The 12,424-nt window shown below is 43.8% G+C and overlaps 1 long non-coding RNA gene across 1 annotated transcript in view; it reads left to right on the forward strand.

Annotated features, from left to right (window-relative positions):
- Positions 1–897: 897 nt before the first annotated feature.
- LOC130258293 (uncharacterized) overlaps positions 898–12,424 on the forward strand; it is a 31,463-nt gene continuing 19,936 nt past the window's right edge. Inside the window, exon 1 of the long non-coding RNA XR_008841472.1 lies at positions 898–1,408. This is a non-coding gene — a long non-coding RNA (uncharacterized LOC130258293). The remainder of the gene's footprint in view (positions 1,409–12,424) is intronic.

The raw sequence follows: 12,424 nt of genomic DNA on the forward strand, positions 1-12,424 counted from the left end.
TTATGTCCAAGTTCTACATTTTTAGTACTTTTATTTTTGTAGTATCCAGTGAGGAAAGCTCTACTTGCAGAAAAGCTGTCTTGGCAAAGCAAATCCTTTTCCACCTGGAAGAAGCTGTAAAGCTGCCAGTCTAACTTTCTCTCTAGTGCAAATCAATTTTTTCTGAGCCATAGGTGTAGGAACTTGCTATGCTGGCTGATGTGGGTGCTTGAAAGCATCTGCACTTGGAGAATATATGTATGTGTAGTTTAAGAACTCATTCAATCTTTCTGGAATTGCTAGGAAAGGGAGCCCTGCTCTATAGCAGTGATGGTTATTCTTTTGACAGCCTGATTACTGGCCTATAGATGCAAACCCCCAAGTCCTTGACTCCTGAAATTCTTTGTAAAAACACTTCCGCCAAAACCAGACCTGGGTTTGATCTGCAGTCTGAAATATTTGACTAGAACATCAAAGTGAGCTTGGAGAGGAAGGGTTACTTGATAGAATTGATGTTGCAATTTACCTGATTCCTGTCCAGCTCTAGATATTTCTGACATTGATGTTGTAATCTCATTTCTAAATACCCCTATTTCCTAAATATTTGGCATTTGGCCTTGTTTTTCATTGGATTCTTCTGAAAAGTCAGTAGTTACCAATCATTTAGATATAAACACTCAGTGAATCATGGCAGGGGTCTTCTATATAAATTTATATATGCTTACAGAAACTAGGACTATGATCTAAAAGCTGTTCTGATCAGTATCAGTGTGTAGTAAATGTAAGTAAATCTCAATGTCTTTTTTGGTGGTTTTTATAGCATAATTAAATTGTTAACACTAGTGTTCTTCCAAATCATGACATGTGCTTACAACTCAGCAAAAATAATGACATCTTAGTTTGTTCTGTTGGTGCCCATTGCCCTGACCTGCTCAGTTTAAGGGCCCAATCCAGTCTGAAGTTCAAAGAGATTTTGGTTGGACTTGACTGACCATTATAGATGCAAAGTTCTTTGGACCCACTGGCTGTAGTATTTCTGCCTTGAACAGAATTTTTTAAAGGTTGAAGATAAGGCTGAAAGCTCCACTTATAGGAAGACTTCAAGGATTTTTCTCTTCCTCCCTTCTCCCCCACCCCAACTGTGAAAGAGAAAAACTTTTCTGCCCAACTTGAAGGTGGTTCTTTTAAAATCAGATACAGACTTATCCTCAGGCTACTGAGACTGGGAGTTCTGGGCCTGTTCCAATATTTCATGAAGACAAACTGGTCGATACAACATTGAAACTACCTTGGGTTTGGAGGCATCAGGGTACTTGGTTGGTGACAGTGGGGACTCACAGGTCAGGGAAGGGACAAATGAGTTTGTGTGCAGGAGATATATTTTTCTATCCCACAACCACTTTGTGGAGACTCAGTCCCACCTAATGAGGTAAAAATTGATCTTTTCTCTCTTTTTTTGTAAGCTTGCTTTACATGCTGTTATCAGATTTATGTGCACACAAATTGCAAATGAAGCTCTCAGTTATTTACATGGCTTACAGATGTCAGCAAAGTAGTGTCTGCTCTCCTCTGGAACAGGGTACAGCAGAGGAAGCAAGGCTGGGAGAGTTGGCATGATGTTGGGCAAAGCTTGCTACAAAGCCAGTGTGTTTGTGACCATGCCCAGATAAGATCTTGCACTTCAATAGCACTTCAGATTCAAAGGGGTTACTGAAGAAATTAAATGCACACAAGCTTTATCTCTCTGTTGGAATGGTGTTCTCTGGGGCAGTGCTGATAAACCAGGTGATGTTGTTTTGAATGGTTTATGAGGACAGGAAGTGAAGAATGCTTACTGCTTGCTTAAATTTCCAAAGTGACTAAGCTGTGGAAGCACAAACAGCAGCTATTTGCCTATCACCAAATCACTGGCAATAGGCCTGTTCCAAGAGCAGCCACAAAGTCTTTGGTTGATAACTCTAATTTGGGCTCTGTGTGTTAAATTATTTTCAAGCCATAGTCCCAAAAATGGTGCAGTGCCCCAGTGCTGCCTGCATTCTGTCCTGTTGAGTCAGACACCACCTCCTGAGGAGCTCATGTTCTCCTGTGGGATCTCTGTCAGCTCTGCCCACACCCAGTCCTGCTGCGCTCCAGGAAGGGCAAGGCATAGCCTGGGGCCAGGTGGTTGCAAGCCCTGCTTATGATCTTTGTTTCTATGGCTACCAGGATGATGCTTTCCCATCCAAAAAACAGCCAGATGAGTTTTCCCTCCATCCCCTTTGCCTGCTTGTACACAGCAGTACTGGTCAGGACCTGCCTCTGAGTAATCCACTTGCCTTCTCTAGAGGGTGTAATCTTAAAAAGAGCAATGACACATGGTTTGACACAAACTGAGAAAATAGATCCTTAAATAACCAGGGCAGGTGTTGAAATCTTATTCCTTAGAGCTGTAGTCTTTAACATTTTTGATGGAATACTTCTTTTACTTGAAAGCTGCCTTTAGGAAGAACATCCTTGGTAGATCCATCATGTAAGCATTATCCATTATTCCAGTGCTCCATTCAGGATTTTTTTCCAGCTCGGTGCTTGATACCTGAAGAAATGTCCTTATGCTCTTTGTAGTCCATGCCATCTTTTCACTGAGAGAGTGTCCTTAAGGAAACACCATCCAAGATTTAGGGTACTTAATCTGTGCAGTGATGGTAAGAGGGATGAGCTGCAAGTATGTAGTATGTAATGCCATTTCCTCTTGTTGTGTCTCTTGCTAGCTGGGAGCAGAGGTTCAGGGAGTTGTAGAAGGTGAAAAGATCCCCACAACCTCCTTTTCTCCCTGCCATGCCTCTCCATGAGTTCCCTCAGCCATTCCTTGCAGGACTTTTTCTTTAGATCCTTCACCACCTTTGTTGCTCTTCTCTGGGCACAATGTCTCTCTTGTAGTAAGGGGCCCAATACTAAATCAGGATGAAAGAAGGAATGAATCTTGTTAGGCAAAGATGTGACAGCATCAGCATCATCTTATATCTTTATCCTGTGTAATGCAGTGAAGAGGCATCAACTCCAAAACAAAGAATCCTTCTCCTGACCTATCCTGCTCTAGAGGTGCCACTTCCTAGCACAAAATAAGGGTCAAGGCCAGTTTGTTGCTTGTAACTAATTTCTGCCCTTTCTTGCATTGAACCAGCTCCATAATGAAGAAGTGGCCGAGGCCATCTGCTTATCAAAGCAATGATGAAGGGAGCAGTTCTACTCTTGGTAGTCTCAGCTGACAGAAACTGCCTGTTCTTTGTTGTAATTAAGAAACAGTCCAGTTGAACAGTCCAAGTTTCAGAGACTAATTTCCTTAAAGCATCTGTAGTCCAAGGAACTCTATTAAATTTCTCTTCAAATGAGGAAATGTTGTGCCACCACCAGCCTGTTAATATTTTAAATAGTGTAATCATTGACACTAAAGGTATGTTGCAAAAATTTGGTAGTTAAGACTAAGTTGTGATATTTATACCGGATTTTATACAGCTATAAAACCTATAGTTAATATTTCTGGCATAGATTACACTCACAATATAAGTGGAAAGAGTTTCTTAAAAAGCTGAACAAATGGGAGGTTCGGGGAGGGGAGATATTGCTCAAGAGGGTTTGGAACATTAGAGTGGAAAAGCAACAAAAGCAGCACTGAACTCCCAAGACAGTGGAAAAGTTGGAATATTGACATAGCTGACTTTAAAATATCCTGTCAGCTGTTAACCCTTCTAATGCCAAAAAAAGCATTCAATTCTTGCCTGAGAAGCTGGACACTCCCATGATGATGATGATGATTGTGACTGAGTAGAAGCAGCAAAGAGGTCCTTGTACTAAGACTTACTCAAAATCAATACTTTGGGAAACTAGGTGTTTAATGAGGACCAGAAAGACACAAATGTTTCATGTAGAGTTTTTACAAAAGTACTTTAGGTAATGTTCATAGTGTAAAGAATCAGAGTTCCAAACAATGTCTGATATTGCTAAAATATTTATCTAAATACTAGAAAGGCAAAAATATTTTCAAACAAATCTTAGTCAGAAATGTGGTGTAGTAGGTCTGGGTTTTGTAGTTTTGTAACAGTGGTGAAAAGTACAGGTTAGAGACCATGGGAAGGGGTACAGCCTGTTAGAAGGTACTTGGATGTAAAAGCAATTTTGATAGATCAATGCAAAGTTTTACGTCAGCAGAATTGAGAAAGCCTTGGAAAAAAAATCAGCACTTTTAAAGTGTATTTGCTGTTTACAAAATATAGCTAATCCAAGTGAGTGGGAGCAGTCAATATTGTACATAATGATGAAGAGTAAAAAGAGAAGCTATTTGTATTTCACAACTCTCCTATCACTGTGTTAGAAGAAAACATGAAGCTTACATAAGAAAGTGAATTAAACAAAGAATGTGAGCACTTTTTTTTTTGTTGGTTTTTTTTTTTTTTTTTTTTTTTTGGTGTTGCTTCCAGGAGGGTGTGGGGTTTAGTAGAAAAGGATTTAAAATATTTTCATGTGGTATGCATACTGAGTACATGATGCATACAATTTATATCTGTAAAATATTATCCTCTCTAGCATTTTTGTTACGATCTTGCATTTGACTGAAGGTTGATCAAAGAATGGTGGGAAGTGGAACTCCTCAACCCCCACACTTCCTTTCCTTTTCTCTGAGGAGTCTCCTCTTGTTTTTGAGGGTGTATTTTTTGTCCAAACACCTATTACCTCAGTATCTGAAGACGTGTGAGGAGTTGCTGCTCCAGGATGTGGTCAGGTTCAGAGGCACACAGGCTGATGAATATCACATTCTATCCCTTTAATTGCCGTCCCACACAAATCTTTTTTTGGCAAATAAATCAAGGAAGGAGGTTGGTGCATGATTCATTTACATAATGTTCTGCACAGGGAAGGCAGGAGCAGGCAGGTGGAGACAGGACACCCAAATGCCTCTGGAGCAGCTGTGTAGAGCAGCCTGGAAATGACCAAAGCTTTCTTTGAGGCTGACAGTAGGTTTCCTGTTCCAGGTTTTACTCAAGGATCTGGAGCAGCAAAGCCCAGTACTTTTGGAACATGGTCTCACTGTCATCACCTTCCCCCCTACCCCAAGCCTTACCCACCTCTGGTCTCCCTGCTCTTCCCATCCACTCCCCTACAGCTGCTCCTGCCTTATTCCCACCTCATGTTGAAGCTTTCTAGCCCAGCCTTGCTGCCAGGTGCAATCAAGCAAATAGAAATCCCAAGCTGGCAGTCCTGGGGAATGCAGCAGCTTAAGCACTGCTCCACATCATGCCTCAGTTTTGGTTTTGGCTTAGGTGACCCTGGGGACCTGCCTGCTGAAAAGAGAGGCTTCCTATAGCTCCCAGCAAATTCCAGAGCTAGCTGAAAAATCACAAGGAAGACTTGTAAGATTGTGAGGGTGTGGGAACAAGAAATAAATGGAAATGTTTAACTTTGTTGCTTAAATGACTGCTTGCAAACAGGAGAACCATGTCTCTGCTGATGGTAAGATGTCCATAGATGAGCAAGGAGAGCCTCTCTGTGCCAGTCTTTTGGCTGAGTGTGGCTTGACAGAGCAGCAGCTATACCTGTGACACTCCCTTTCCTTTCCCCCTGCTCTCTTGACTACAAAATGGGGTGATGATGTCTGTCCACATTGGATCAGTGATTTACAGTAGCCAGAAAAAACCTATATGAGGCCTAAGCTCACCTTTCCTTGCAGCTTTTGTTTGTTTCACAAATAACTACAGCTAATCTAATAAACTAGAAATTAAATATTTCATATGGAAATATTTTAAAAATGAGTGTGTGGTGGTGCTTTCCCCTGTAGTTAGCTGGTGAAAGCATTGCTAGGTGAGGTTCAAGACCCAGTTTCCAATCCCTTCTTTGTGCTCAGAAACAGAATCTGGATTTAAATGTCTCTGATGACACAGAAGGACCTTGCCAGGTGACTGTGGGCTGTTTCATGATGGGTTTCTCTGCCTTTCTAGCCAAGTCCTTGTGGAGGTGGGTGTAGTCAGCAGGGACAATCTGTCACCAATCTGAAAAATGACTAGGCTATCTCAGGTGTGCTGGAACAGCTGTCACTGGGCAGTCATGCCATTGCAAAACACTTCAGCCGTGCATGCCTTACTCATAAGATGTTCCTTTTCCTCTAATTACCTCGGTGCTATTGTTACTCCCATGCATGCTGGAACACTATTAAGTTGTAATAACTACTGATACTTGTGGGAGAAATAGGTGTTAATATGTAGCTCGTTAGGAGAGCTCCAGGAGGAGCACAGAAAGTGGGTTTTGTCTTGTACAAAGCATAGAGCTCCCATGGCTGAGTGTGAATGAAGGTCACTGGCAGGAGGGTCACACTCAGAAGACAAGCAGTTTGGTCCTGGGAATTGAGCTCTGTCAGGTCAGAGCAATACTGACAAGCTGAGCCTCTGTAGTTTGTTTTATTTTTATGTTTATTGTGCTTTGCTTGATATCTGTATCAGCTGTGGCCAGCAGAGCTAGGGAAGTGATCCTTCCTCTGTTCTCAGCATTGGTGAGGCCACACCTCGAGCCCTGTGTCCATTCTGGGCCCCTGGATTCAGGAGACACATTGAGATAATGGAGCAGATGAGGGGTCTGGTGCACAAGTCCTGTGTTTAGCCTGGAGAAAAGGAGGCTCAGGGATGACTTAGCCACTCTGCACAACTCCTGACAGAAAGCTGTGGTTAGGTGGGAATTGGCCTCTCCTGCCTGGTAGCTAGTGATGGGGTGAGAGGATGTAGGCTTAAACTGCACCATGTTGGGCATCAGGAAGAATTTCTTTGTGCCAGGGTGATCAGACATTGGAACAGGCTGCCCAGGAGGTGTGCAGTCCCTGGGGGTGGTTAAGGAGAGGCTGTGGCACTCAGTGCCATCAGGGAGTTTGGTCACAGGTTGGACACAATGATCTCGGAGGCCTTTCCCAACCTGATTGATTCTGTGATATCCAGAAATTTTTCAGACCACATAGAAGATGCAAACTGGTGTTAAGTCAAGCCCTTGGTCAGGCTATAGGTGTATGGAAATGGAGCGGTCAGGATGGGCTTCAACCCACTTTGAGTGCCCCAGAGACATTTTTTTTGGGCTTTGAGTGCCTTGCTCAGACCTTTTTTTCTGTACTGTGAGGAGCCTTGTGTCTCCCCATTACACTGAGGCAGCAAAAGGCAAAGCTGAGTGAGCTGCACCTTTCACAACACAGTTGCATGGGGAGGTATTTCTGGGTGAGAACACAGTGGGGTGCTCATATTCCCAGCTGGACCTCTTAGTTTTCTTTGTGCTTTTTCCCTTGCTGCTGATGAGGGCTCTAGTAATCTGATTTTCCACCACTGTGAGAGTGGCCTTGGGTGCTGCTTGGAGTCTGAGTCTCAGCACCACTTGTCCAGGTGCCATCCGTGGCTTTCCAGGGCTTGCTCCCTCCTCCTGGGAAGAGTGTGAGTGTGTGTGTGTTCCTGTGAGGGTAACACAGGTGGTGCACTCTCAACCACAGCTTTTTAAGGTGCAACTTTAGGGCTTTCTAACTGCACACCTGATCCTCCTGCTCCTTTAATTTGAGAGAAGAGCAGGCTCATGTACTGCTGTCCATCCAGGTGATGTTCTTGCTGAGGCTTGCTTTAGTCTGTGTCATTAAAAAACTAGAAAGGACATATCCTGTTATCACTGTGCTGTAGCAAGAACACAGTTGTATTCATGTAGAACCATTCCAGCCTGTTTGTAAGACATGATATAATTGAAAAGTCTGGCACATTTCCCACGGCAAACATTGTTAATCCCCACTAGCTAGGATTAGTCACCACTCCTTACAAGCCTTGACACAAATCTAGCAAGTTATTCAGTTAATCCGCACTTACAGGATAAATATTGCATCCTATGGGAAATTAGGCAGTGTCTTTTTCCTCTCCTGTTGTGCAGTGATGCATTGTGTCCTTTACATCTGAAGGTGGAAGGGAAAAATGCAATAACATGTGATAGATGTTAGCAGACACCTGCTATCACAATGCAGCTGGATCAGCAGGGAAATTTAGTACAAATAGCTTGCTGAACCCAGGCAGTGGATATAAACAGCATCTTTGTGCTCTTCGTGGCACTGCAGAGTTTTCCTGTTGTACAATGAGCACTTGATGCCCCACAGCTGCAGGACACTTCCAACAGCCCCATCTTCCTTTTTGCTGGGGGTTTTCTCCTTGTGGGATCTCAGGCTGTATCTGCAAGTCTTTGGAGTTGGGTGGTGCAATTCCCATCAAACTAAGGCTCTGAGAGGAAGGTGTTTCAGGCTCTGAACGTTTGTAGTATCCAAAGTGCAGCTCCAAGTTTCCTCACAGGCAATCTCCAAAACAGCAAGATCTTACTGAATGGGTGCCTGAGATCCTACTTGTCTGGGCAAAAGAGCTGAATGGATCTGCAGAGACCAAGTTTCCAGTTCTTGGGCAATTTAGCCAGGGAAGCTGGCTTGAAGAAGAGCACCAAGGAAGCTTGGAGACTTCAGCAGCCCTGCCAGGGAGTTTCTTCCAAGCCTGCACATTGCATGTCCAGCACACTGGTGGGCACAAGCAGGGAAAGAAGGGGCCTTTTGGCTGGGGATGTCTTGATTTGTGAGGAGTTCTGGGAATTTCTGATTCTGGTGTTGTCTGATCCAAAACCTTTTAAAAAGAAATTATTATTACTGAAATATTCCCTTAGACATTTAACTCTCCCAGTGCTTTAGAACAACATAAATTACATTTTATCTCGGGTAAATAAGTAATTACATAAATGGATGGATGTTTCTTCACTTCATTGATTTATCATCTCATTGGGCTGATTAATGTTTTCAAAGATTTTAAGCTTAAATTTCACTCCCAGACAGCAACGTGGGTTTGTAATTCTTAACCAAGGTGCTTTTGAAAAGAGAGGACTCATGCTAAGAGCTTTTTCTGCTTTGACAATCTGTCTTACCCTCATTATTGTGTGACTAAGTTTCCTTAAATCTGGTAATGAATTATCTGGTAATGAATTATCTTCCCTCTTGCCCCATTCCAAAAATTGTTGTAGCAACCATGTGTGTGACCAGCCCTGACTCCCCAGCATCTTGTCTGAGTGAGTGCTGGCTGCTGGGAGAAGTCTGGCATGGGTTTTGTAACATATCATCACGTCTGGTGATGTTTGTCTTGTCCTTGCCCTTTGCTTTTTAGTGTTGGTTGTCTGCCTAGGAAAATTTAGGATTCATTTCCAGCTTGTTGTGGACTTAAAGGGCTAAAATAATTCTAGATATGATACTGGAGTTTAACACAATTTTACTGCTCTAAATTGTGAGTGCAGTAGGACTGGACTGGTTTTCACACTTCACTTGTGCCCACTAATCGTGGACGAGGATCTGTTGTCACACTTGGTATCTGCTCAGAAGCTCTCCTGGCTGTAGTCTGGACTTAAATACTTGCTATGTTTCCTCAAGGCAGGAAGGAAGCACAGCTCACCAGCCAGGTCCCCAGGTTGTGATGTTCCTGTGCTTTCCAAGGGCATCTCTCCTGTCTGACAAGCCCTGTTGGCAGGGCTGTCCCTGACCCTGCCCTGCAGCTCCTGGGGGCAGGAGCTGGTGTTCCTTTCATGCTTGGAGATCACTGCAGACTGCTTGAGATAAATCACTGAATCAGTTGGAAACTGCCAGAAGTATCTTTCTCCCCTCTGTCCACAGCTAGAATTTACATAAGAAGGTCATGTTACTGTTGTTTCCTCTTCCACATTCCCTGTCAGACAAGGTCATTTTCGAAGCCAATGACCAGTTAAGCTTTAATTCTGCAGCCATGGAAAATGATTATCAAAAGGGACAAGCTCCAAAGTAGATGATTAACTGGCACATCCGACCGCTGGTTACAGTTTAACAGGGTCCTTTTGCACAACTCCCTTCAGCTGCAGCGAACTTGAACTCGTATGAAAATGAGCGAGATGTAAGGGGGAGACTCTCCCTTACAATGTGCCTCAATAAATCCTGGCTGAATGAAAAGGTGGGGAGAGAGAGGACAGAGTCTCCACAGAACAAACTCCTTGGAGCTCCCCTTGGAAGCCTAGATTTTACTCCTGCTCCTAGTCCTTTGCTGCTGCTGGTATAATCCACTTTGTTTTCAGTTGCCAGGGTTGTGAGAAACACAGCACAGTCTCACTTGTGCTGAGATAGGTACAGCCTGTCATAGTTGTGGGCTAATGATGGCACCAAGGTGGAGGAAAGCCAACCCTACTCCTGTGTTGGCTCAGGTTTTGGAATACCTAAGAGCCAGGCCAGGTTTGTGTGAGATGAAAATCATCAAAGAGGGAAGGGCACAGATGTACACCCGTGCCTGGAGGAGCAAAAGAAAGGATGGGTTATCCCAACATGGCCTAAACTGATCCTTCTACTGCTCTGTTTTGGCAGTGTTGTTTCCTAAAAGAACATGTTGCAAGGCTGTACCTTGTTTTGGAGCAAAGCTTGTATCCAGTGTTTATATTTTTTGGTGCAGAGGGTGTATCCAATGTTTATAGTCCTCCCATCTGAATCATCTGCAGAGTTTGAACATTTCAGTTTTAATACAGGGGGGAAAAGAAGGCTGACAAACCAGAAAGGAGCACAGCTATGAACTGCAAATTTAAGAGGAGAAAGATCATGTCACAAGCGGGGCTTTTTTAGTAAATTGGTTAATTGCTTCAGGCAGTTGTATCAGGCTTTGCCTTCTGGCTTCCCTTTACCATATCTGGAAGGTGCACTGGAGACTCTCAAGCCATCTTGCCCCATCCTGAAATGCAGCACATGCAGATGTGGTTAAAGCTATTCAGATCCAAACAATTATCTGCCAGTCTCTGGTTATCAGAGGCACTGACATCTGGGGAGCTCTGCCTACCTGTGTCAGCAGAGCCTCTGGCACAGATTATACCTCCTTGTTGAAAAACTCATCCAAAATTACTTTTCCCACACTATCCTGAGCCACTGCAGCCACCCTGCTTATGGGTATCCAGCCCAGCTCCTGTGACACTGGCACGGATGTGTCTGGACTGGCTGAGGCTGTTTGACTGCAGTCTAGTCCAGAGTCTGCCTGCTTTAATAAGAAAAAAATCATTATTTGCCTTGCTGTTGGTTCTGGGGGAGGCAGAGGCAGGTGTGCATCCCCATCCTGGCATTGTTCCTCAGACTCAATTGTCTTGTCTTCCCTGAATGACCCTTTCCACCTCACCTACAGCTGAGGACAGAAGTTGGTCTTTACTTTGGTTTATTTATGGCAGCTTCATTTTTGTTCTGTTTCCCCTATTAGTAATAAGGAATGAATTCTGTTCTTGGCTTAATCAGGGTAGCTGTGAGCAGGGTCATGCCTGTGCACTTGGAGGCTGTTTTTAAAAGCTGGCTGATATCAGTGTTATGGTGTAAAGCTGACAAATCTTTAAAGAGAAGGTCACAGGGCTGCCTGCAGAGGCCTGACATTACCTTCTCCTGACCGTGATAGAAACTGGTGGTGTATGTCTCTGTGGTATCAAAGAATGATACCTAAAATTCACCCCTGCCTAAAGCACTGATCTCCTAAAGTCCTTCTGAATGGCTTTTGAGCTGGACAGGCATTTATGTTTGTCCCACTGGCTGTGCCTGCCCTCCCCTTCCCCACGAGCAGCTTTGAGTGCACAGCTCAGTCAGAGACCAGAGCTAACTGGTGTCTCTGCTGGACAGCTGTTAATTGAGATCTGCAGAACTGAAAGCCTCTGGCAGTCAAAAATATAGTTATAAGGGGTTTTCCCCTTTTTCTTTCTAGCCACATGAATGGGAACTGAGATCCTTGCTTAGTGATGTGATCCCCATTCCCAGATGTTATTAAGAAGTTTCAGATGTTTGGATGCAGGGGCAGAGGAGCCAGCACTGGCAAGCCCTGTGTTAATGTTGGAGGTGCTGCCCTTGCCCTCGTGGGGACAGGCTCAAGTGAGGGACCTGTGCAGTTTCACTCCAGCTGGAGGTTCCTTGTCCTCACTGTCTGCTGTTCCAGTTGTAACTGTTTGTGAGGGGTTGTCCAGGGGTAAAAATTGTCCATAAAATGCAAGATGTTGGAAATAGGGAAACAGAGGCCTGCCTCAAATAGTGCCAGCAAGACAAAGTTTCTCAGCAGGGTATCTGAGAATAAATCAGCTGCTACATCTGGGGATAAAGCTGACAAGAAGTAGCCCTGTAGAGATTTTTCAGGTGTGAAATAGAAGCTGATAAAGTTTAGGGAGGTGTTGAATGGTTACCATCCTTGGGCCACTGTGGCTACAGCACTGCTCTGACAACAGCAGCAGAGGCATTTGCTAACATCTTTCTCTGTAACTCCACTGGGATCCATTAGTCCCTTGTTTCCCTGCTCTCATCAGCCTTCCACCTTTTAAAAGGCAGAATACTAATATAAAGACATTTTAAAAAATAATACTCCAGAATTGATTTTATATGGCAGATGTTGCTGTCAAATTTAGGAAGATGGCCAAA

Source organism: Oenanthe melanoleuca, chromosome 12 (genome assembly GCF_029582105.1).
Source record: "Oenanthe melanoleuca isolate GR-GAL-2019-014 chromosome 12, OMel1.0, whole genome shotgun sequence".
In the NCBI taxonomy this organism is placed as follows: domain Eukaryota; kingdom Metazoa; phylum Chordata; class Aves; order Passeriformes; family Muscicapidae; genus Oenanthe; species Oenanthe melanoleuca.